Genomic DNA, 24,761 nt, shown 5'->3' with positions numbered 1-24,761 from the left:
TAGTTCAAAGTTCTTTTGCGGATAGGCATTTTTCCAGAACCACTAAAGGAAGCAATTTGCAGACCTCTTCTTAAAAAATATTATTTAGACCCCGACTGCATGACCAACTACAGACCAGTAACAAACCTTCCTTTTCTTGTAAAGGTTATTGAGAAAGTGGTTGCAAATCAACTAAATTATATTTATGATCCATTCCAGTCAGGATTCAGGAGAAGACATTGCACCAAAACAGCCTTGGTATGTGTGCCTAATGATCTTCTAATGGCAAGAGACAGAGATGACTGTTCAATCTTAATCCTTCTGGATCTCTCTGCAGTATTTCACATTTTGGATTCTAATAGAACTCCTGAAAAATGTATGTGGACTGGATGGAACATAATTTCTTACTGGCAGGTCACAGAGTTTTGTCTGGAGTATACTAATCATCACCAGTGCCACTGACTTGTGGTGTCCCACAAGGTTCTGTGCAACAGTATCTTCCATGCTTTCTGCAGTATACATGCTTCCATTGGGTAAAATAATCAGATGCCATGGCCTGGTCTACCACTGCCATGCAGATGATGCACAATTGTACCTGTCCTTTGCTCCAAGTACTGATAACCCCAAAACAACCCTAAAGGACTGAACCCTGATAATTCAAAAGTCTTTTATAATAGGTCACAGGACAAGACTGCAGCATAGCCAACCAATAGGACTTACACTTGGGGAGTCAGAACTACAAAACATCTGCAGAGTCTTGGTTTTGTCCTGGTATCAGGTATCAGTCACAATGAAATCATCATTCTTTCATCTGAGGAACATAGCCAGAATCAAGCACTTAATTCCCTCCAAAGATCTGCCTAATGCCATACATGCATATTTATCATCCTGATTAGACTACTGCAATGCCCTCTACCTTGGTCTCCCAAAAGAATTGCACCACTTGCAAATGGTACAAAATGCCAGGGTAGTAACCATCCAGCCTCGTTCCAGCCACATAACACCCACTCTCTACTCCCTTCAGTGGTGACCTGTAAGATTGAGAATCGTTTTCAAGATTGGCTTACTTACTTTCAAAGCCCTACATGATCAGGACCAGGGCCATAACCAGGTGTGTGCCGATGGTGCCTTGCCCACAGCGCAAATGCACTGCATGCGCACCATCCGGCAGCACACATCCTCTCCCTAAGCACGGCCACTGTACCCAGTGAGGCAGTAGTGTAAGTTCTGCCTGCCATCGGCACCTGTTTTTTGATGCCTGTTCAGCTGTCATATGGTGTTATACAGCCGCATTCTGGTATCCAGTCTGTGAGTGCTGCCGGCCGGGCAAAGGACGAGGAGTGGTGCTGCAACTGCCATGTGGTAGAGCAGCTCACCCCCCATATCCAGCCTGTGAGTCCCGGCACCTGTGTAAGGGACGGCGAGTGGTGCCGCAGCTGTCATGCTGTAGAACACATCTCCATCTGTGAGTCTCGCCACTGGCTGTGTAATGGAGGGAAAGCGCTATTGTAGGCTGCAGGTCCTATCTAGGAGTGGCTGGATGGAAGTCGTGGATGGTGGATCGGCGCACAGGTGAAACACACACACTCTCTCTTTCTCTCTCTCACTGTGGCTAATGTGTAAAAAAAGGGGGATCTGTTGCTCTAATATGTAAAATACGGGACTGCTGCCTAATGTGTAAAGAAGGGGGACTCTGCTTGCCTAGTGTGTGAAAAAAGGGAAACTGCCTGCCGTTTATTGTAAAAGGGGTTCTTGACCTGCCGTGCTGTGTAAAAGGGGGACTCTACCTACCGTGCTGCGTAAAAGGGAGCTCTGCTTGCTGTGCTGTGTAAAAGGGGGACTCTACCTGCCATGCTGTGTAAAAGGGAGGTCTGCCTGCCGTACTGTGTAAAAGGGAGTTCTGTGGCCACGCCCCTTCCCCGTGAAGCCATGCCCCTATATTTTGTACACGCCGTAGGCATGCATTGGCCCTGTTTTATATATGGTGCGTGTTGCTGTTACTTGCACACAGCACCAAAATATCTAGTTACGGCACTGGCCAGGGCCCAAGGTTCTTGAAACAGCTACTGATTTCTTACTATCCCACTTGATTACTGTGATCTGTAGAGGAAGGACTTCTAACAGTACCTAGTATCTGAGGTACAAGAAAAGGAAAGTAGACTTCTTTGTGGGCGCACTTTTGTAAAGGAATAATGAGATATTCTCAAAAATTAAAACCTAACTTTTATTACAAATGATTAAGAAATTATTTTATCTCCTGCAAACAAATAAACAAACAACAATTACACAGACAAATCAAACAAAACAATTATAAGACAAATTAAAAAGCGGTTGGCAGTGGAAGCATAAATGGTTAAATATTTAGAATAAATGTCGTATTTATAATCAGATTACATGCATTCCAATCCGGTGGTGTGAAAAAAAAAATATTATTGCTTAATCATTGTCCAAGTACAAACTGTGTCAGACTGGTTTGAATAGTACAATATCTCAAAACCTTGCCTCAAAAAATGGCTCAAAAATCTTTGTATTAAGATAATGTTTGGAGGACAGGCTATGGTGGATTTTAGGTAGGATGCCTCTAATAGTCAACTTAGAATAATAGAAAAAATGTGAATCTGCTGTCAATGTTAGACAGGAGTTTCTCCTAGTTCTAAACCTACTGCACCAGGTATTCCCTGGTGGTCCCCCATCGGGTACTGACCTGGCCCTCAAGTGTTTTGCTTCCAAGATCGAACGGTATTGGGCATAAGCAGTGAGGTATGATAGTAGGTTATCCGTATTATTATGCAACCATCTCCTGAATCACTGATGAGAGTTCAGAAAATATAGAAAGAAAGGGCAAAGTGGATCTACTTTTGGTGTTAGGTGATGGACACTTGTCCCACCAGCTGGGGAGCTGCCATGGGTAGGGAGGTATTTTAGCGCAGCCAGCTGATGAGGTAACCAGGAAGTGACCTGCCCAGGGAGTACGGGCTAAACGTGTCTTCCCGTTCATAGCGGCTGTGGCAGATCCGGCGGTCTCAACTCAGGAGCACCAAGGGTAACGTGGTCAGTGACGGCAGATCCGGTGTCCGTAGCTCGGGGATATTCTACAGCCCTTTGTGGCCGCGGCAGACCCGTCGATTTCAGTTCAGCAGCACATACACATACATAAGCGGTGGCGGTGGATCAGGAGCCTGCAGGCCGGGGGTATTCAGCAGCCTATTGATAACAGTATGCCCTAGAACAGTCAAGTTGGAGAGCGATCCCCCCTGTTCAGGGTTAATTCAATTAAGCCACACTATGGTTTTTTCTTTCTCTCTCCGCTCACTCTCACCTTTAACCATTAGCGCTCTACTGTGCTACTGTATTTGGGAGATTTAAGCTGACATACACCCTTTACGATCCCTCTAGGGCCATGGCCACTTAATGTTTAATCACTTTCTATATAAAAAATAATTACATAGGGTGAATTGTCGCTTTGGCTTTCCATACACCGGTTTGATTTTTTGTGTGTGAATACAGACTCTCTACATTAGAACCTTTACAGCTATTTCTAACTTATCAAGCAGCTACATTTGTAGCCTGGAAAGGCTACGCTAGTTCATTACTCTTGTGCTTCTAATGGAAACATATGTTGCAAACAAGGATATTCTGTGTTAGGAGTCTGACCTGCATTTTGTGAAACACTCTCTGCCAATTTTGAGTATTTCATTAATTATAGGACAAATTTAAGTAGTCTATGGATACAGAATAGATCCAAATTTTAGGCTGCTGTTGTAAATAGCCTGATCTTTGATCTCTGAGAAATACTGTTTATTTATTCTCTACATTCCACTACCTGCAGAGCAATAAGAACTACTCCACAGAATCACAATAACAGTATGATTAACATGGTGTATATATAGAAGGCAATTTTGACACCGGATTTCTTAGGTCAGAGACTTTTCCTCTTTATATCATATTTCTTTGATTCAGGACTCTCATTGGTGATTTGAGGGACCTCTCTACCCACGGCAGCTCCCCAGCTGGTGGGACAAGTGTCCATCACCTAACACCAAAAGCAGATCCACTTTGTCCTTTCATTCTATATTTTCTGAACTCTCATCAGTGATTCAGGAGATGGTTGCATAATAATACGGATAACCGACTATCATACCTCTCTGCTTATGCCCAATACTATTCAATCTTGGAAGTGAAACAGTTGAGGGCCAGGTCAGTACCCGGTGGGGGACCACCAGGGAATACCTAGTGCAGTAGGTTTAGAACTAGGAGAATCTCCTGTCTAACATTGACAGCAGATTCACATTTTTTCTATTATTCTAACTTGACTATGAGAGGCATCCTACCTAAAATCCACCATAGCCTGTCCTCCAAACATTATATATATTTTTTTAATAGAGTATTTTTATTCGACAAGGATGAAATCGTTAAATTATACATTTTCTTAAATTCTAAGGGCAGGGAAGGAATATGTAGAGTTAATCCAAGAGGACCATATCTTCTCATGTTTAGAAAGGGCATTAGTTTTCATATAAATGGACTGATCCTTCAATACTGTGTCATTCAACAGGGCTTTAAATGCAGACATTGTAGAGGAATGTGGGGCCATCCATGTCCGCGCAATGCACACCTTGGCAAGAGCGCATATACTATGAGCATGCAAGTCCTCCCACTTAGACCCAGAGCCAGGTCCTCCTACTCCCAGAATGCAAAATCCTGGAGTCAGCATTCCTCTCAGTATCCCCATACGTTCCAGAATCGACCCGACCCCAACCCAAAACGCCTGTAAGGATGGACACTCCCACACCAGGTGCCAGAATGATCTGCCAGCGGCCCCGCACTTAGGACAAGCGGCAGCGCCACCAGCCCCAAATCAGGCCAACCTGTTCGGTGTCATATATTATCTATGCTATATAAAGAGTTGGATTTGTTGGAACCGTAGTGATTTGGTGACCTGGCTCGAGTTCCCCAGCACCATCTCCCAGTCCTCCACATCTATGGGGCCCAGATCACGCTCCCAGCGCTCCCGAAGGTTCGAGAGCGGGTCTGCATGAATTGTTTTTATAAGGTACGAGTAAGTGAAGGCGATCACCTTGACTCAACCCAATGAGCATAGAAAGGTCTTTATGGGGAAGGGGAGGAGCACTGGGGGAGAATCCCCGAACTGTGATTGTAAAGCGTGCCTGAGCTGTAGAAATCTATAAAAGTAAGAGTTTGGGAGACCAAACTCTTCCTTTAGTTATTGAAAGGACTTCATTGTACCATTGTTATACAACTGAAATATTGAAGTTACTGAGTACGGGGCCCACACCACCCCCCCTCCCTCCAGAGACCCCAGTTCATGGAGTGATACGGAGTGCCAAAGGGGAGTATCCGGGTCCATACTATTGTACCAACGCATATGCATCAAAGCCAGCCAGATCTTCATGGCCTGAAAAACAATAGGAGGGGACAGCCGAGAAGCGCACCCCCCCTTCCCACTAGTATCTGAGCCGGAGAAAGGTCCGGGTAGTAACATCTGTCACAACTGAGGGCCTGAGCTGACGGGAGGCAGCCTCAGTTGTAGGGGCTGAGATGTAACGGAACCTGGGAGGTTGAATCAGACCCCTAGACATGTAAGTAACATGTAGAATAACTGCCCGAAGGCGTGACCACGACAACCAGGATAAAAGTCAATGATGTTTATTATGACATACTCCGTAACACAGCAGCAAATAAGAAAACATAAAACTCAGCAGGGAAATAATACAGTTCCTGGGTACTACAGGGTGGCAAGGACCACAGGGCTCTGGTAGTATGAGATAGTTCTTAATAATCTTCTAGGTGGAAAGTCCTTACCAGGCCCGACTGTAGCAATGGAAATAGCCCAGGATCGTACCAGCTGGAGTTCCAGGAAAAGCTGGGCTGCTGTGGGTAAAACGGCTGCTGTGGATACTGGCTGAAACCAGACTGATGTTGACACGGAGTGAATACTGGCTGGAACCAGTTAAATAATAAATGTAGCTTGAGAGCGATGAAATATGAAGTGATGTTTGGAGCTTGAGAGCGGTGAAATAATAATGCCGGTGATAAATGATAATCTGCAGAAAAGGGTACCGGCACTTTAAGAAGAGCTGACCTCTGCTGGAAGCTGGATGCTGAAAGCAGGTGGATCTGTAGCTGGAAGCAGATGAATCCAAATGGATAGGAGAGTCAGGCTACACCGCAGGTGGAAATGCTGGTGCGGGTCTCTTTAGTGGAAGTGTGGAGATAGGAGCTGGAACCTGGAAAACAACCACAGGAGAGAGACAAACTGGAACTAGGTTTGACAACCAAAGCACTGACGCCTTCCTTGCTCAGGCACAGATTACTTATACCTGCAGCAAGGAAGGGATTGGCTAGGCAATTATGCAGATTAACATTGCAAACAACAGATTGGTGAAAATGAACAGATGACAGAACCCAAGATGGCTGCGCCCATGCAGACACTTGGAGGGAAGTTTGGTTTGTAATCCATGTGGGAATTAAAACAGTAATGGCGGCACCGGCCACAGGAGACAGGAGACGCCAGACTGATAAGTGCACATTTAACCACGCGGGCACAGCGGAGGCCGCGGCTGACGTAATCACCACTCTGACATTCTACATGTAGAAACTCAGGAACAGCGGCGGAGGCAGCGGGAGACGCCATTCCGGATGTAACAGGCGTTGCGGTGACCGCGTCTCAGAGTGACAGGAGAGGAGGCAGGAATGTGGACATCAGTATAACAGATGGGATCCGGTCCTGGAAAGCTGAGCCAGCCTTAGGAGGCATCTGAAGGGTAAGTAATGGCGTCCAGATACTATGAGCATGCAAGTCCTCCCACTTAGACCCAGAGCCAGGTCCTCCTACTCCCAGAATGCAAAATCCTGGAGTCAGCATTCCTCTCAGTATCCCCAAACGTTCCAGAATCGACCCGACCCCAACCCAAAACGCCTGTAAGGATGGACACTCCCACACCAGGTGCCAGAATGATCTGCCAGCGGCCCCGCACTTAGGACAAGCGGCAGCGCCACCAGCCCCAAATCAGGCCAACCTGTTCGGTGTCATATATTATCTATGCTATATAAAGAGTTGGATTTGTTGGAACCGTAGTGATTTGGTGACCTGGCTCGAGTTCCCCAGCACACCGCAGTCAGGCTACACCGCAGGTGGAAATGCTGGTGCGGGTCTCTTTAGTGGAAGTGTGGAGATAGGAGCTGGAACCTGGAAAACAACCACAGGAGAGAGACAAACTGGAACTAGGTTTGACAACCAAAGCACTGACGCCTTCCTTGCTCAGGCACAGATTACTTATACCTGCAGCAAGGAAGGGATTGGCTAGGCAATTATGCAAATTAACATTGCAAACAACAGATTGGTGAAAATGAACAGATGACAGAACCCAAGATGGCTGCGCCCATGCAGACACTTGGAGGGAAGTTTGGTTTGTAATCCATGTGGGAATTAAAACAGTAATGGCGGCGCCGGCCACAGGAGACAGGAGACGCCAGACTGATAAGTGCACATTTAACCACGCGGGCACAGCGGAGGCCGCGGCTGACGTAATCACCACTCTGACATTCTACATGTAGAAACTCAGGAACAGCGGCGGAGGCCGCGGGAGACGCCATTCCGGATGTAACAGGCGTTGCGGTGACCGCGTCTCAGAGTGACAGGAGAGGAGGCAGGAATGTGGACATCAGTATAACAGAAGGGATCCGGTCCTGGAAAGCTGAGCCAGCCTTAGGAGGCATCTGAAGGGTAAGTAATGGCGTCCAGATACCCGGATCGTGACAACATCGGAGAAACGCCCAGCATAGACCAGCCTCCTCTCCTCCCCGCAACCAGATACTGATGTGTGCCAGCTGGGCCGCGTAGTAATATAGTTGGAAGTGAGGCAACGCCAAGCCGCCATCAACTTTTTGTCTAGTGAGGGTATTTAACTTTATTCTAGGCCTTTTATTGGCCCATATCAGAGATGTTAGCATACTGTTTAATTTCTTAAAGAATGCCGGGAATATGTATACCAGGGACGTGCAGTCAGGGGAGGCAGGGGAGGCAGTGCCTCCCCTGTCATTAAGGATTAAAATAATACATATGATACATATCAGTCATATGTATCCTCTTTATATTATTCTTACCATTTTAGTGTATTAAACTAGTTTGGGAGGCACTGATAGCTAGTGCCTCCCGCTGACAGTAGGAACGGGGATAAAGCTGGGGGAGGGGCCAAGCGCTGGGCTGTAAAAGCCCATTAAAAAATACAGTGAAAGCGGCACTTCTACAAGTGCCTCGCTGGCAGGGAAAGCACACCCCTGCTAGCGAGGCACATGTGATTGGACAGCGGATCCACTGCGGGATCCGCTGGCCCAATCACCCCCACGCAGCGGCAGGACAAGGAAGGGACTTCCCTCTCTTCATCCCCCTGACAGCATCCGCCAGCCCTCTTTGATCAATAGCTAGAAGCAGGGCCGATCCAGGCGGGGTTTTTCACAGGAGCACGGCGCGGTGGAAACACTTCACACAGCCGGGTACCGGCCCGCCCGTCACTCCTGATCGTCATCCCACTGGCACCAACACTTTGGTCAGTACCCGCAGCGGCAGCGGCCAGCGCAGCACAGAGCCGTTCTCTCTCCACAGGGTCCACGCCATGTCCCGGCGGCTGCTGCTGGCTGTGGATTCCGGAGGACGAAGTTTGGGAGAATTTCTACGGGGAGTAAGTACACAGGGCTCCCAGCGTTGGGTGTGGAACCGCAGGTCACTGACTTATATGTGTGGGAGTCCACAGTGCCATGTATAGCGGCGGGTGTCAGTGTCACCGCGCAGAGATCAGGATCAGCAGCTGTATATACTGTATATTAGGTTCAACTACATTGTAAACAACGTACAGTTCTTATTAGGGATACTATGAGTGAATTTATTATGACTGTTTGTATGGGATTGTTTCAATCACAATATTCTATTATGATGGTACATCAATTGATATTAAATTAAATAACACACAATTAATTTGACAAGAGTGGGCATTGGCTACAACTTTGACTAACGCCATTGCTGTATCCTCCCACCTCAGTATATTTTTACCAGGTGTGCAGGAGCCTCATACCCCATAGTGTATAATATATGTAACAGTGGAAAGCTGCAACACAAGTACATGTCACCGGTATAGCGACAGCGCTGTTACTCTATTATAGAAGCAGCTCGTTTCTGTTCAGCACTCTCATTGCCACAACCGCCGGAGAGGTCCGTGGCCGCGGCACGTCAAAGTCAGCAGCACTTCTGTGTTTATGGCACTATGGGGGCATATAATGTATTTATGGCACTGTGGGGGGCATATAATGTGTTTATGGCACTATGGGGGCATATAGTGTATTTGGCACTGTACAAGGGCATTACATGTATCTGATACTATGCAGGGGCATTACGTGTAACTGGCACTATACTGGAGGCATTACGTGTAACTGGCACTATACTTGGAGCATTACGTGTAATTGGCACTGTACTGGAGGAATTACGTGTAACTGGCACTTTACTGGAGGCATTACGTGTAACCTGCACTATACTGGAAGCATTACGTGTAACTGGCAATATACTTGGAGCATTACGTTTAACTGGCACTATACTGGAGACATCACGTGTAACTGGCACTATACTGGAGGCATTATGTGTAACTAGCACTATACTGGAGGCATCACGTGTAACTGCCACTACACTGGGGCATTACGTATAACTGACACTATTCTGGAGGCATTACGTGTAACTGCCACTATACTGGGGCATTACATGTAACTGGCACTATACTGTGGGTATTAAGTGTAAGGAGCACTACTATGGGCAATATGTGTAAGACTGCCAATTGTTTGTGTAGGCTAGTCCCACTTTATAATTGCGAGGCTAGTCCCACTTTCCTAGGAGTATATGTGCGCCTTCATTGCGCACATTGGGGGGAGAGTGGGTGCTTCAAAACATCTTGCTCAGAGTGCCAGTAGTTTTGGACCCAGCCCTGGCTGCTGTCTGGGTACTTTGGGACCTGTCATGTAATCACAGTATATACACAATTGCTGCAGTACCAGCCCACCCACCATGTATCTAATTCTAATGTATTTGCTTTTCCTAAAAAGTGAGCTGAGGTTTGTGTTCTTGTGCGACTGGGTATGTACTTGAGAAGCCAGTGCCTCTCCAGCCATTGACGTCACCGCACGTCACTGATGTATACAGGGGATTGCAAAAGAACATACAGTAGTTTGGGTAAAACTATCATCTTAATAAGGCTAACCCTACCTGTCATTGTCAGCGGGAGTTTACACCAAGCCCTCGACTTGCGTACAATCAGCTGTACAAGTGGGTCAAGGTTCAAGCTTATAAAATCCAAAGGGTCGTTAGTAACCTGGATCCCAAGATATTTAAAGTGGCCTGTCCAGCTTAGCGGTAGGGAAATCCTTGGGACCCGGGGAGGAGAGCCCATAATGGGCATTATAAATGATTTGGACCAGTTTATGCGGAGACCAGAGAAGCCGCCAAAGGTCTCTATGACCTGCAACACTACAGGCATATCCACACTGTAGTCGTGTAAGAAGAGTAATAGGTCATCTGCATAAAGGGCTATTTTGTCAGTACATGGGCCCGTGTCAACTCCCCCAATGTCTGGGTGCGATCTGACCAAACAAGCCAAGGGTTCAATGGCTATGGCAAACAAGGCTGGGGAGAGGGGGCAACCCTGTCTGGTGCCCAGAGTCAAAGTAAAGGAGGAAGAAACATAGCCATTAACCAAGATCCTGGCGCATGGGCTTTGATATAGCAATTTAATCCAAAACTACAACCGCATCCGAGGGGAAGTCATGGGGAGCCTGCAAAATAGTGTAAAGCCTGTGCAAATTAATGGACGTGGATTTCCCTGGCATGAAGCCAGATTGATCCTGGAGTATTATAGATGTAATGACCAAGTTAAGCCAGACCGCAAGGATTTTTGCCAGGATCTTGGCATCAGTAGGGATAAGGGAGCTCGGCCTATAGGACTCCACTAGTTTGGGGTCCTTACCGGGCTTTGGCAGTACTATAATTACGGCCTCGGACATTGAGGAAGGAAGTTGATTAGTGGCAAATATGTCTGTATACATCTCATGCAGCTTGGAACCAAAGAACTGTATGTATTGTTTATACAGCTCAGTGGGGATGCCATCGCTTCCCGGAGACTTGCCACTGGGAGACATTCCCACAGTCACAGTCACCCTTTTCCAAAGTCTAGGGCGCGTCTAGAATATCCCTAGCCTTGGGGGAAAGCCTGGAAATGGGTATATTGGACAGGTACAGGTCTAAGTCTTCCACGGAGCACGTCGACTGAGAGTCATAGACCTCTTTAAAGTATGAAAGGAACATCTGCGCTATGTCGGGGGTATTATCTACTATGGAGCCGTCAGGGCCAGTCATCTGCACTATCGTGGACCCAGGACGGTCGTAGTGCACCAAATGTGCCAATAAACTACCTGGCCTATCCACCTGCATATTTATATATTGGTGGCCCTGAACAAAAGGGAGCGCACATTTTTATCCGAAAGGTTAGCTAGCCAGGCCTTCTGAGCTAACAGCCAACTTACCTTCAGCGCAGGGGCTCCCTGAGCCAAATAGCGGGTCTCCAGATCTCTATATTCAGATTCAAGCTGTCTCTCCGTCGCTCTGTACTCTATCTTGCGTACCACGTAGATAAGCTTTGAATGCATCCCATACAACCGGTGTCGGGGCCGAGCCCACGTTATCCGCAAAGAAACCTTCCCACCTAGGCGGTAAATCCGGGCACTCTCCCAGCTGAACCAGCCAGGACGGGTGCAACTTCCAATATGACTGTCCCCTCCGGCACTCCACATCGGGATACAGCAGCAGGGGCGAATGGTCGGACACCCAGCGTGCCTCGTAATGAACATCCGTTATGCTAGGTAGGAGCCTGGGCGAGACCAGGGCCAGGTCGATTCTGGAGAAGGATCTGTACATACTGGAAAAACATGAGTACTGCCTAAGTGTAGGGTAGCGAGCCCTCCAGACATCTACCCACTGCATGCTATCTATAAAATCTGCAAACTTAGATTGAGACATAGATTGCCCACCCCCCGGCCCTGAATACCGAGAATACCTCCATCTATCCAGAGAGGCATATAACACGTTGTTAAAATCCCCTAGACAAATAACAGGAGTATGTGGAGAGGAAGCAATAAATGAGGCCGCCTTCTGCAGGACATCATACGAGAATGGGGGAGGAACATAAACAGACAAAATAAAGAAATTACGGGAGTTCAGCTTGCATTCCAGAAACACAAATCTACCATATGGATCCGTATTTACCGTAATTAATTCAAACTGTACAGTTCTCTTTATCATGACCGACACCCCCCTGGAAGAGGAGGCGTGAGAGGAATGATATGCCCAGCCTACCCAAGGCCTGCGGAGCGACAATAGTCTATTTCCCTCCAGATGAGTTTCACTCAGACAGATAATATCCAGGCTATATTTCTTAATCATTTGGAATACTAGGGATTGTTTTACTTTATTATTAATGCCCCGGACATTCCATGCCAAAATCTTTAAGGCAGACATGTCGTCCGTCGTGTTATCTGAGACACAGCATGCAGAGACCCCACAAGGTGAAAGAGAAGCCCCACCATCAACATTATACGGGTATCTACTTGCCCGTGCAGAGCACCATCCCAGAAACCATATCGTCCGCAGGCCCCGGGTCCCGAGCCAAACCCCCCTAAATAGCACAACATCACCTCACAATTTAGTAAATAGACATATGGAAAACAAAAAACTGAAAGAGAGAGAAATAGAAAAACAACAGAAAAACTAACATCATCCCAACAGCATCCCCCCTCCCTGTATACCTCCCCGAACTGTGGCATACACTTATCCCTAACAGAGCTCTAACCTTGGTGATCTGAAAGCCTACAGCAGTGCTATGTGTAGCATACAGATCCAAACAAAACCCCCCAATACAAAAACCGATGCGTAAAAGTCACTACCCAGCAAAGTCCAGAACAACTAATACAAAAGGAAGCTCCCCGGACTTATACCTGCATATTGTAGGTCCGTGTAGAGAGGAAACTGGAGCGTATCTGTTCAGCCAGGCCGCCGCCTCACTCGGAGAGCTGAAGAACTTAGTTTCCCCGTCCACCACCACGCGTAGCCTAGAGGGAAACAGCATAGAATATGGAAGACTCAGGTCACGAAGGCGCCGCTTGATGGGCAGAAACTGGGACCGATCTTTTTGGACATCCGCTGCAAAATCTGGAAATGCCGACACCCGAACACCATTTCGAAGCAGGGGGCCCTTCACGCGGCCCAGGCAGAAGATGGAGTCCCGGTCTTTATAGTGCAGAAACTTGGCAATAAATGTTCGTGGCGCTGCACCCGGGGGCAAAGGCCGGAAAGGTACACGGTGCGCCCACTCCACCGCAAATTGGGGTGTAAAGTATTCAGCGCCATACGCCTCTTTCAGCCAGGATTCTAGGAAGTCTTCAGGGTGCGCCCCCTCTTCCATTTCAGGCAGGCCCACGAATCTCACATTATTTCTGCGAAGTCGCCCCTCCATATCCAGGAGTTTAGTTTGCAGTGTCGTGACTTGTTGTGTAACTGCAGAAACAGGCCGCTGTAGGGGGCCGCTGAGGTCTTCCAGATTAGAGACCCGTGTTTCTGTTTCACCGACCCTCTCCCAGACACGCTGGACGTCCTGGCACAACAGTGATAAGTCGCACTGCACCTTCTCCATTTTGTCCAACAGGCGTTGTTCGCTGGCCGCTATGGCCTCCAGGACGTGCTGAATGGAAGGAGTAGATGGCTGCATGTCCGCGCCCGAGCCGGGCCCGGCCAGGGGAGTCGGTTTAGTAGAAGGAGAGGGCTTAGGGGATGACTGCGTCGGCTGGGCAGCAGGTTGGTGGGCAAACTTCTCCAATTTAGCCGCAGCTGCGCTCTGACCACCCCTCGCCATAGTAACAAGGCACAAGCATCACTCAGAGTCCCGATATTCAGTGTCAGAAAGCACAGCAATAGGGAAGAGATGAAGTATCAGCAGCACTCCAGAGCACAGGGCACCCAGCAGTAAAACACAGAGAAGGAGGGGGGGCCCAGAGGGGTCTGGGGATGATATTGTGAGATGTGCTATTCAGCAAAAGGCAAGGGGCAAAAGGCAGGACAGCCTGTGCTGGGGCAAATCTTCCATCTCTGCAGCCCCTTCACAATGTCAGAGCCACACATAGAGGATGTATAGTGGAAGCAGAAGCTGCAGCCAAGATGGCCACCGGACTCACAGTCTCACTCCCCTTAGTATATTCACCCCGATCTCGGGGGTCAGAAGCGGCCTGGCAGGTTCCCCAGCAGTTGCAGGTGAGGGGCGCCGCACTCCCCAGGCGCCGGGTGACCCAATCTTCACCGCGCGCGCGCCAGCACAGCAGAGCTCCGGAAATTGAGGCCGGGGCTTTCCTGGCGGCCTAGGCCCGAGATTCGGGCGGCCGCTGGCACAGGCTGACAGCTCCAGCAGGAGACCTCAGGAGACGGCTGCCGCTCCCCCACGGCAATACAGCGCGACCCGGACGAAAATGAGCCTCAGAGATGGCCCCAGGATCTCTTTAGGATTAATAGGCCGGGGAGCTCCACAACCCTGCTGCCTTTCCGCTAGCCGCCGTGGCCACGCCCCCCCCTCCAAACATTATCTTAATACAAAGATTTTTGAGGCAAGGTTTTGAAATATTGTATTATTCGAACCAGTCTGACACAGTTTGTACTTGCACAATGATTAAGCAATAATATTTTTTTTTCTCACCGCTGGATTGGAATGCGTATAATCTAATTATAAATATGACATTTATTCTAAATATTTAACCATTTATGCTTCCACTACCAACCGCTTTTTAATTTGCCTTATAATTGTTTTGTTTGATTTGTCTGTGTAATTGTTGTTTGTTTATTTGTTTTCAGGAGATAAAATAATTTCTTAATCATTTGTAATAAAAGTTAGGTTTTAATTTTTGAGAATATCTCATTATTCCTTTACAAGAGTGCGCCCACAAAGAAATCTACTTTCTTTTTCTTGTACCTCAGGTTTACAGTAAGCAATTACTGACTTCTGGGTGCACCACCAGTTAAATATATAGGGGCATTTTTTTCGCCCAGATAATTGGTATATACTGGTTAACAAAGAAATCTTTGCTGATGACAATACACAGGGACGGTTCTGGGGCTCTGTGCGTCCTGGGCGGCAATAGGGGGCGTGGCTTCGTACAGGGGGCGTGGTCATTTACGCCCCCTGTACAGACTGAAATGATGTGCGGTGCGCGATGACGTCATCGCGCACCGCACAGCAAAGGTCCTCTCCACGAAGGGAAACTAGACGCGTTGCGTCTAGTTCCCTTCGTGGAGAGGACCTTTGCTGTGCGGTGCGCGATGACGTCATCGCGCACCGCACAGTAAAGGACCTGTCCACGAAGGGAAACTAGACGCGTACGTGTCTAGTTTCCCCTTCACATCGGCCATCGGCAGCGGGGGGCACAGCAGCAGCGGATCTTGCCCTGGTGCGGGGCCCTCCGGATGGTGCCCTGCGCCCTCCTGAAGGCGGCGCCCCGGGCAAAAGTCCTGCTTGCCCGTGGCAAGATCCGCTACTGACAATACACCAGTGCGGAATCAAACCCATATTTGTTAGTACCTAGTATCTCCCTGAATTCATCTGGGGGTTGAGCTTTCAGCTTTGTGGCTCTGACTCTCTTCCCTGCCCAGTTCGAGAAGCCTCCACTCTAGAATACTTAAAAAATAGACTCAAGACACAGCACATAGCTCCAACACAATGATTAGTTAGAAAACACACTATAACCTTCTGTAAATAGAGAATCCAAAGTGTCAAACACCCTTGTCCCCGACTAGCAGATTCTAGGTGTTGCAACAATCTCTTATCTCCTTTTCTCATGGAGTGACACTTAAGGTGCATACACATGGTGAGATTCGGGCTAAGCCCAATTCTCACTATGTGACAGGGGCTAGGTCGGCATCGCAAGCACATAATGACAGTGCTTGAGATACTGACTATGGGGTATATTTACTAAGGTCCCGATTTTGACCGAGATGCCGTTTTTTCTTCAAAGTGTCATCTCGGTAATTTACTTAGCAAAAATCACGGCAGTGATGAGGGCATTCGTAATATTTTGGAAGTCCTCGTAAAAAATCACGAATCAATACACCATCGGTCAAATACGCCTGCAATTTGGTAGAAATCGGGAATTTACTAAAAAGTGCAAAACATCAACACTGCCGACAATAGCCAAACACTGCCGTGATGAAATACAAATCGTGAAAAAGTGCTAAAAAAAACCAGACCTGTTTTTTTATCCCGTGTTCGTATAGGCATGCACGGATCCATGAGATCCGTGCATGTTTTTCAGTGGGAAGGGGTGGGAAATGTTTTAATTTTTATAAAAAAAAAAGCGTGGGGTCCCCCCTCCTAAACCAAACCAGCCTCGGGCTCTTTGAGCCGGCCCTGGTTGCAAAAATATGGGGGAAAAATTGACAGGGGTTCCCCCATATTTAAACAACCAGCACCGGGTTCTGCGCCTGGTCCTGGTTCCAAAAATACGGGGGACAAAAAGCGTAGGGGTCCCCCGTATTTTTGAAACCAGCACCGGGCTCCACTAGCTGGACAGATAATGCCACAGCCGGGGGTCACTTTTATACAGTGCCTTGCGGCCGTGGCATCAAATATCCAACTAGTCACCCCTGGCCGGGGTACCCTGGGGGAGTGGGGACCCCTTCAATCAAGGGGTCCTCCCCCCAGCCACCCAAGGGCCAGGGGTGAAGCCCGAGGCTGTCCCCCCCATCCACTGGGCTGCGGATGGGGGGCTGATAGCCTTTGTTGAAAGTAATGAATATTGGGGGTCATTCCGAGTTGTTCGCACGCAAGCTGATTTTAGCAGCTTTGCACACGCTAAGCCACCGCCTACTGGGAGTGAATCTTAGCATATCAAAATTGCGAACGAAAGATTAGCAGAATTGCGAATAGACACTTCTTAGCAGTTTCTGAGTAGCTTCAAACTTACTCGGCATCTGCGATCAGTTCAGTGCTTCTCGTTCCTGGTTTGACGTCACAAACACACCCAGCGTTCGCCCAGACACTCCCCCGTTTCTCCAGCCACTCCCGCGTTTTTCCCGGAAACGGTAGCGTTTTTCGCACACTCCCATAAAACGGCCTGTTTCCGCCCAGAAACACCCACTTCCTGTCAATCACACTCCGATCACCAGAACGAAGAAAAAACCACGTAATGCCGTGAGTAAAATTCCTAACTGCATAGCAAATTTACTTGGCGCAGTCGCACTGCGGACATTGCGCATGCGCATTAGCGACTAATCGCTCCGTTGCGAAAAAAAAATACAGAGCGAACAACTCGGAATGACCCCCATTGTTTTTAGTAGCAGTACTACAAGTCCCAGCAAGCCTCCCCCGCAAGCTGGTACTTGGAGAACCACAAGTACCAGCATGCGGCGGAAAACCGGGCCCGCTGGTACCTGTAGTACTACTACTAAAAAAAAATACCCCAATAAAGACATTACACACACACCTTGAAAGTATAACTTTAATGCATACATACACACCACCATATACACATACTTACCTTATGTTCACACGAGGGTCGGTCCTCTTCTCCATGTAGAATCCAAGGTGTACCTGTTGAAAAAATCCTACTCACCAAATCCAGTGTAGAGGGCTCCTCGGGTAATCCATTTGTAATCCACGTACTTGTAAAAATAAAAAAACGGGACACCCGACCACGAACTGAAAGGGGCCCCATGTTTTCACATGGGACCCCTTTCCCCGAATGCCAGAAACCCCCTCTGACTGATGTCTAAGTGGGTTTCTTCAGCCAATCAGGGAGCGCCACGTTGTGGCACCCTCCTGATCGGCTGTGTGCTCCTGTACTGTCTGACAGGCGGCACACGGCAGTGTTACAATGTAGCGCCTATGCGCTCCATTGTAACCAATGGTGGGAACTTTGTGGTCAGTGGTTGTGCCCCTTTTAATGATTTGGCATCCAGTTAAAAGCTGTTCGTGCTAATTAGTATACTAGTAGAACATACTGTACAGAGATACTAAGAATGGTGATTTGGCATCTGGGAACTTCCAGAGGAGCTTTAATCTCTCTCCATTTTACATAGAAAGATTAAACTTGCCGCTGTACTTTACAAGCTGTCCGTGCTAATTAGTACCCTAATAGAAAATACTATACAGAGATACTAAAGACGGTAATTTGGCAGCCAGGAATTTAGGGATGAGCTTTTATCTCTCTCCATTATACCTAGAAAGATTACAATGGAGAGAGATAAAAGCTCCTCCCTAAATTCGTGGATGCCAAATCACTGTCCTTAGTTTCTCTGTACAGTATGTTCTACTAGTGTACTAATTAGCACAAACAGCTTGTAACGTACAGTGGCAAGTGTAATTTTTCTAAGTATAATGGAGTGAGATAAAAACTCCTCCCTATGTTCCTTGATGTCAAATTACCATGCTTAGCATTTCTGTACAGTATTTCCTATCTAGCCAGAAACCCTGCATCCTGTGCAAGCTAGGCGGACAACTGGAGGGGACCCAAACACGGTTGCTTCCCGTTTTCTTTTCCAGTGTCTCATAAACTAGTGGTTGGTCTGCCCCGAAAGCCAAGAGTCTCCTCTTTTGTATGGTACCAGTCCTGAGTCTCTGGGACACCCAGAACCAGAGATATCTGTATGCAAAGTGGACCCATTTTCCCATAGACTATAATGGGCCCGTTAATTCAGACCCACCATGGGTTCCGACGCTTGCCATGAGCCTTGTGGGGGTCACAGAAACTTGGGGTTAATAAGCTCTGGTAGCTAATTGTCTCCCCTTCCATACCAAACTAGCGATGAAGGCTCCCACCTCCCACGCTGAGAGTCCCAAAGTGCCAACCTTTTTTTTCTATGTTCCCGTGACATTCACTTTATTATTATTTTTTCTTTGTTATACATTCAATGAAAGGGTGCACACAGGTTTCACATAAATCAGAGTAGGTGGAGGATTTTCCTACATACAGTAGTATACTGTTGCACATGTCTTGTAACCTGATCGGAACTCCCTCCCTGTCTACTGCATGTACTTTGCAGGCTCCCAGGGGGGGAAGGGGAAAGTGGGATGGGGGTAGGGCGAGGCAGTGGAAAATACTGTGTTCAAAGAAAAGGCATAATCAAAACCATGGGGTACTTTGCGGTGTATCGTTATGTGCATTGACCTCGCTTATCCCTATCACCCCTGTGTATTTTAGCTAGGGGATTCTGACGCTCCTTCAGCATTGCTTCAAATCTGTGCTGTTACTTGCTCCATAGCCGAGTGCCTCCATGGAGCTAGGAGTCACAGGCGGTAGCCATTTCAATTGAGTTTGCCCTGCTATAGAATTGTATGTGTACCGTAAAGTGCATAGAACCTTGACAGTAGAAACTCTCCTGCAGCTTTGCCCTGCTTTATGTAAAACTTGTGTTTTGTCAGTTTGCCATGCGATCGAGCCCGGTGTAACGTAATGTGCATAGACCTCGCTTATCTCTATCGCCCCTGTGTATTTTGGCTAGGGGATTGTGACGCTCCTTCAGCATTGCCCCGTAGCCTGCAAAATCTGTGCTGTTATTTGCTCCATAGCTGAGTGCCTCCTAGGAGCTAGGAGTCACAGGCGGTAGCCATTTCAATTGAGTCTGCCCTGCTATAGAATTGTATGTGTACCGTACGGTGCATAGAAATTTACAGTAGAAACTCTCCTGCAGCTTTGCCCTGCTTTATGTAAAACTTGTGTTTTGTCAGTTTGCTATGCGATCGAGCCCGGTGCAACGTAATGTGCATAGACCTCGCTTATCTCTATCGCCCCTGTGTATTTTGGCTAGGGGATTGTGACGCTCCTTCAGCATTGCCCCGTAGCCATCGCTGCCTGCCACGAGGTGTGGGTACAGGGGTAATGGTCATTTTGCCAGTGTGCTATGCGATTGAGTCCGGTGTACCTTAATGTGCAGACCTAGCTTATCCCTATCACCCCTGTGTATTTTAGCTAGGGGATTGTGACGCTCCTTCAGCATTGCCCCATGCACAAGGGTTCAGGGGCGGCGGCCATTTTGCCAGTGTGCTATACGATCGAGTCCGGTGTACCATAATGTGCATAGACCTCGCTTATTCCTATCGCCCCTGTGTATTTTAGCTAGGGGATTGTGACGCTCCTTCAGCATTGCCCCATAGCCTGTAAAACCTGGACTGTTACTTGCTCCGTAGCCTAGGGCCTCTGTGGGGCAAGGAGTCATAGGTGGTAGCCATTTCTATTGAGTCTGCCCAGCTACAGAATTGTATGTGTTCTGTACGGTGCATAGAACCTTAACAGTAGAACCGCTCATGCAGCTTTGCCCTGGTTTATGTGAATAAAAAAAATAATAAAGTGTCTGGAAAAAACTAACATGCATTTGTACTTTAGGAATCGAACTCAGGACTCTGAGTATAGGAAGCGGAACACTTCACCACTTCGCCGCAGACAGATGAATAAATCCATTGGTTTTGATTATGCTGTAATGACTACGGGATTAGGACGCTAACATACTGTACAAAATTCCTAATTTCAAGAGGCAATAGTGAACTTCTAACACGTCCATTTGCGACAGTATACACTACTGTTTTTCTGTTGTTTTGTCTGTGGGACTTGGACGCTCACATATTCATAAAGTACTGTAGATGGATCATATACTGTACTATCTGTGTCTGTATCATATATACTGTATTAAATAATGCAGCGTAATGAGTATTTACTGTATGCAGCGTAATGAGACGCCTTAGTAAAGTAGTCCTTATTATATATTTCAGTATTGTATTTTACGGGAGACCACACGCATGCTCAGTAGTGATTGTAAAAAGCGACATCTGGTGGCTGATCACAGGTATTACATGTAAAGGTAACGCCAAACGCTCTGTCTGCCTCCGTGCGATTAGGTACGCCTCTCTGTGACTAGGCGCGCCTCCCTACGCTGCGTATGCTCGATCGGGACAAACGCCTCAGCCAGTCAAGATAAAGGTGGCTACATCTGTATAACTTCCTTGGCTGATAGCTTAAAGTTAAATATTAATATATACATTATAATAAAGATAACACCTCAATGTGTAATAACGTCTTTGACTTTTCTAAATGTGGACATGCAATATGTCTACATTTATGAGTAACTGCAAGAAAACTTTTCACAACTCTGACAACAATAAAGAAATTTAAAGTTGAGAGTTTTAGGAAGTGCCATTATGTGAATGTAATTTATGTGATTGATTGTACTTGTGGATTGAAGTACTATATGTCAGTAAAATAAAAAGAATGCTAAACTTCTTCTGTAAAATCATGTGCCAGCATACAGTACAAAATAGTCAGCATTCCCTCTATACATATTTTATTAATAAGCATAACTTTAACCCAAACTATTTACAATTTAAAGCAAATTAATCAGTTGAATTAGGAGAAAGAGGTGATAACCTGGAACGTGTCTGTATTTCGCCTGCCGGGATCCCGACTGCCAGGATATCAACCGGATCCCCCTGGAACAACTAATCGCAGGAAAGGGCCCCATACACTTGAACGATTATGCCCGATTTCAGCCCAATTCGGGCATTCGGCCCGATATATTGGGTGAAATCGGGCATTTTGGCTGTGTATCCGATCCAATATGATCCGATACGATGCACGGCCCCGTGAGCAACGGATCGGATGCTCCAGATTGAATATGCTGCACATTCAATCTGGTCCGACCCCGCCGGCGTGGCTGGGATCGCCCAGGATCGCCCAAGATACATCGTATGCAAAAGGACAGCATACGATGTATCCTGGGCAATCCTGTCGCCCGGGAGGCTGCCAAAGTGACCGCCGGCGATCGCCTGTGACATGTCAGATGGACATGTCGCAGTAGTGTATGGGGCCCTAAAGAGATGTACTGGATTTTTGGAGCTGAATGTTGTGAGCCTTAATGACAGCTTTGAAATCACTCCTTTGCTATGAAATGTGGGATCTAATTATTTGTTGTGCTAAAATACTAATATATTCTGCACTTTATTTAAAGTTATGCTTCCTAGTTTAAATTTGATTTTTATTAAAAATGTATTTATTGTTTTAATATTTTTATTACTCTTTTTTTATTTTTTATATTCATTTATTTCTTAGCAAGTTTATTGATTCCAGATTTGGATTACAAAGAAAATTACCACTATATAAAATTTGATATAAATATCTGGACCTGAAAATGGCTGTTTCATTTTCGTACCGTTAATTATCAGTAACAATTTGTTTCTTCTAACTCTATTTAATCAGTACATTATTTTTTAGAATTATTTAGCAGTCATTATTTTTCTATAGCTTTATTTATCGATAACAATTGTATGCAGTGAAAAATAGGAAGTAATATGGTTCTAGTCTGTACTCGTGTTTTTTTTCTGTCACTTTGTAATAATTATCTATGGTATGCAGGGCCGGCCCGAGCTTAATTTTTTTCGGTAAGCGACTTAGAATTCAGCACCCCTTGATGGGATAACATTTTAAAAGAGGTGTGGTCTCACAAGGAAGGGGCGTGGCCACACAATAGTACCCTCAGAGTTACAGGGAGATTGTCGGTGACAGGGAGAAAGTGCTTGACTGGGTGGTAGAGGTAATGGAAATAGTGGGTGACTGAGGAGGCTGGGGTAACAGGGAGATAATGGGTGACAGGGAAGGGCTGGGGTTACAGTGGGATAGTGGGTGACAGAGGAGGCTGGGGTGACAGGGAGATAGTGGGTGATGGGAGGCTGGGTTGACAGGGAGACTGTGGGTGACTGAGGACGCTGGGGTGACAGGGAGACAGTAGGTGACACATAGAAAACCTGCACTGTCTCATGAGTCCTGACACTAAAATGGGCATGGCCACATACCAGAAGGGGCATGGTCACTGAAAATGGGGCATGTCAACATGACATGCCGCCTGTTTCTGATCACACTTGGAATATTCTTTTCAATTCAAAATGCACCTTTCCTGTATGATGGTTTCTCACACTGTGGAACCTCAGGAGAAATGTATCCTCAAAGGCAGATGGTGTCTTCAGTCGGTATTTACTATTTATGTAGGAGATCACATCGTCCAGAAGATGCCTGTTTGTGTAGGAATTTTAACAAGGTCAGCATCATACAACAACGGTTGAACAAGACTCACATCCTGTCCCCTGCGTCTCTCTGCCACACCATCATCTCCCTCTCGTGTCATCTCCCAGTCACACTATCACCTCCACCTGCGTCGTCTCTCTGCACAACATAATTTCCCACCCTGCGTTGTCACTCAGCAAACCATCACCTCCGCCAGTGTCGTCACTCAGCACATCATCACCTATGAGCTGAATCATAATCAAATACCTATTACCTGGAGAGTTTGCATTAAGTTCCTATGCCCACCGTGCTCTTCTCTACTGCAGGCCACCATGCTAGGAGGAAGAGGCGTCTCTGAGCAGACAATGACTGATAGCTAGACAGACTTGCTTTTCAGAGATGTACACAAACCTATGTTTGCTTGTCTGAAATTGTGTCAGATTAACAGCTATTACATAGTGACAGATAGATTTCCTTTAAGACGTCTCATCCCATACTGCTCATTGAAAAACTTTTATGATGAGAGAAACTACATAAATACAGACCTTCTTATTAGGTCAGGAGGGCGGGACTTGGTAAGACAGGCAGGCTTTGCCTCGGGTTCTGGCTCAAGCCGCAGGCAGCCCACCCCACGGCCAGGGCTAGATTAAGCCTTTGGGGGGCCCGAGGCATCTAAGAGAGGGGGCCCCCATATCAACACTGCCACCCTGGTGTTGCGGTGCCCGCTGTATGTGTGCCTCTTCTTCCTGCACCTCTATGAATGCAGCAGTGCAGGTCGTATATATAGATATAGATACTGTAAATCTATATAGATATCTATGTATATAGATAGCTATATGGATGGATGGATGGATATATCAGTCAGTCCAGTCTCCCTCTCTCCCTGTCACCGACCTTTAAATGCACAGCGCCAGTGTCTGTTTGTCATCAGTACAGGGAGACAAAACATAGCAATACAGTAAATAAATAACAGAAATAGAGTACAGAGTAGGGGAGTGAGAGCAAACAGGTACAGGTTATTTCTCTTCAGGCTCCTCCGCCGCAGCAGCTCCATGCACCACTGCTGTGGACAACTGCGGCGCTGCTGATGAGTGTTGATGGCGGCGGAGCTTGTCCCCGTGCAGCAGTTCCGGTGAGATGACACCTGACAAGGAGGGCCCAGGGTTACTGACCCCCTAGCCCACCCCCTTCCGGCTCGATGTGTGGCTCAGCTGCCCATCCTCTCCTCTCCCACCTCGCAGCAGCTTCTCAGGCAGACTCTGACTGGCAGAGGCGCGAGCTTGGGCGGCCAGGATAGTATGACCATAGTCCACGCCCCGCAGGAGGAGAGAGCCACTGACAGTGCAGGCGGGCACCCGGGCAGGAGGAGTCAGACTGCCTGAGTGCGGCGTGATGGAGCGTAGTTCAGGCAGCAGGCGCCTTCTTCACTGTGGCGCCTTTCTCGTGCGCATACTCCGCGTAACGGGCTCGCTGGCCCTGATGTTATGTAATGATATACCGCTGCTCTGTCTTATAATGCTTGTCCCTTTGATAAAGTCTTGACAAGATTAATTCATTTGGGCATGCAGTTTTGGCTACCTTCTTCTAAGTCCTGAGATTTTTAAACTTATACATTGTTTTAAAACTATTCAGCATGATACTTTATATTA

At 47.2% G+C, this 24,761-nt stretch overlaps 1 protein-coding gene and 1 long non-coding RNA gene across 2 annotated transcripts in view; one reads left to right on the top strand and one right to left on the bottom strand.

The window, feature by feature from the left end:
• LOC134957669 (uncharacterized) overlaps positions 1-23,089 on the bottom strand; it is a 137,937-nt gene extending 114,848 nt beyond the window's left edge. The window contains exon 1 of the long non-coding RNA XR_010186706.1: positions 23,001-23,089. This is a non-coding gene — a long non-coding RNA (uncharacterized LOC134957669). The remainder of the gene's footprint in view (positions 1-23,000) is intronic.
• LOC134957667 (histo-blood group ABO system transferase 2-like) overlaps positions 1-24,761 on the top strand; it is a 128,279-nt gene that overhangs the window by 19,274 nt on the left and 84,244 nt on the right. The gene's annotated exons all lie outside the window — the stretch shown is intronic.

This window comes from Pseudophryne corroboree, chromosome 9 (assembly GCF_028390025.1).
Source record: "Pseudophryne corroboree isolate aPseCor3 chromosome 9, aPseCor3.hap2, whole genome shotgun sequence".
In the NCBI taxonomy this organism is placed as follows: domain Eukaryota; kingdom Metazoa; phylum Chordata; class Amphibia; order Anura; family Myobatrachidae; genus Pseudophryne; species Pseudophryne corroboree.
Note: the sequence above shows the minus strand (reverse complement) of the source record. Positions and strands in the feature narration are given on the sequence as shown.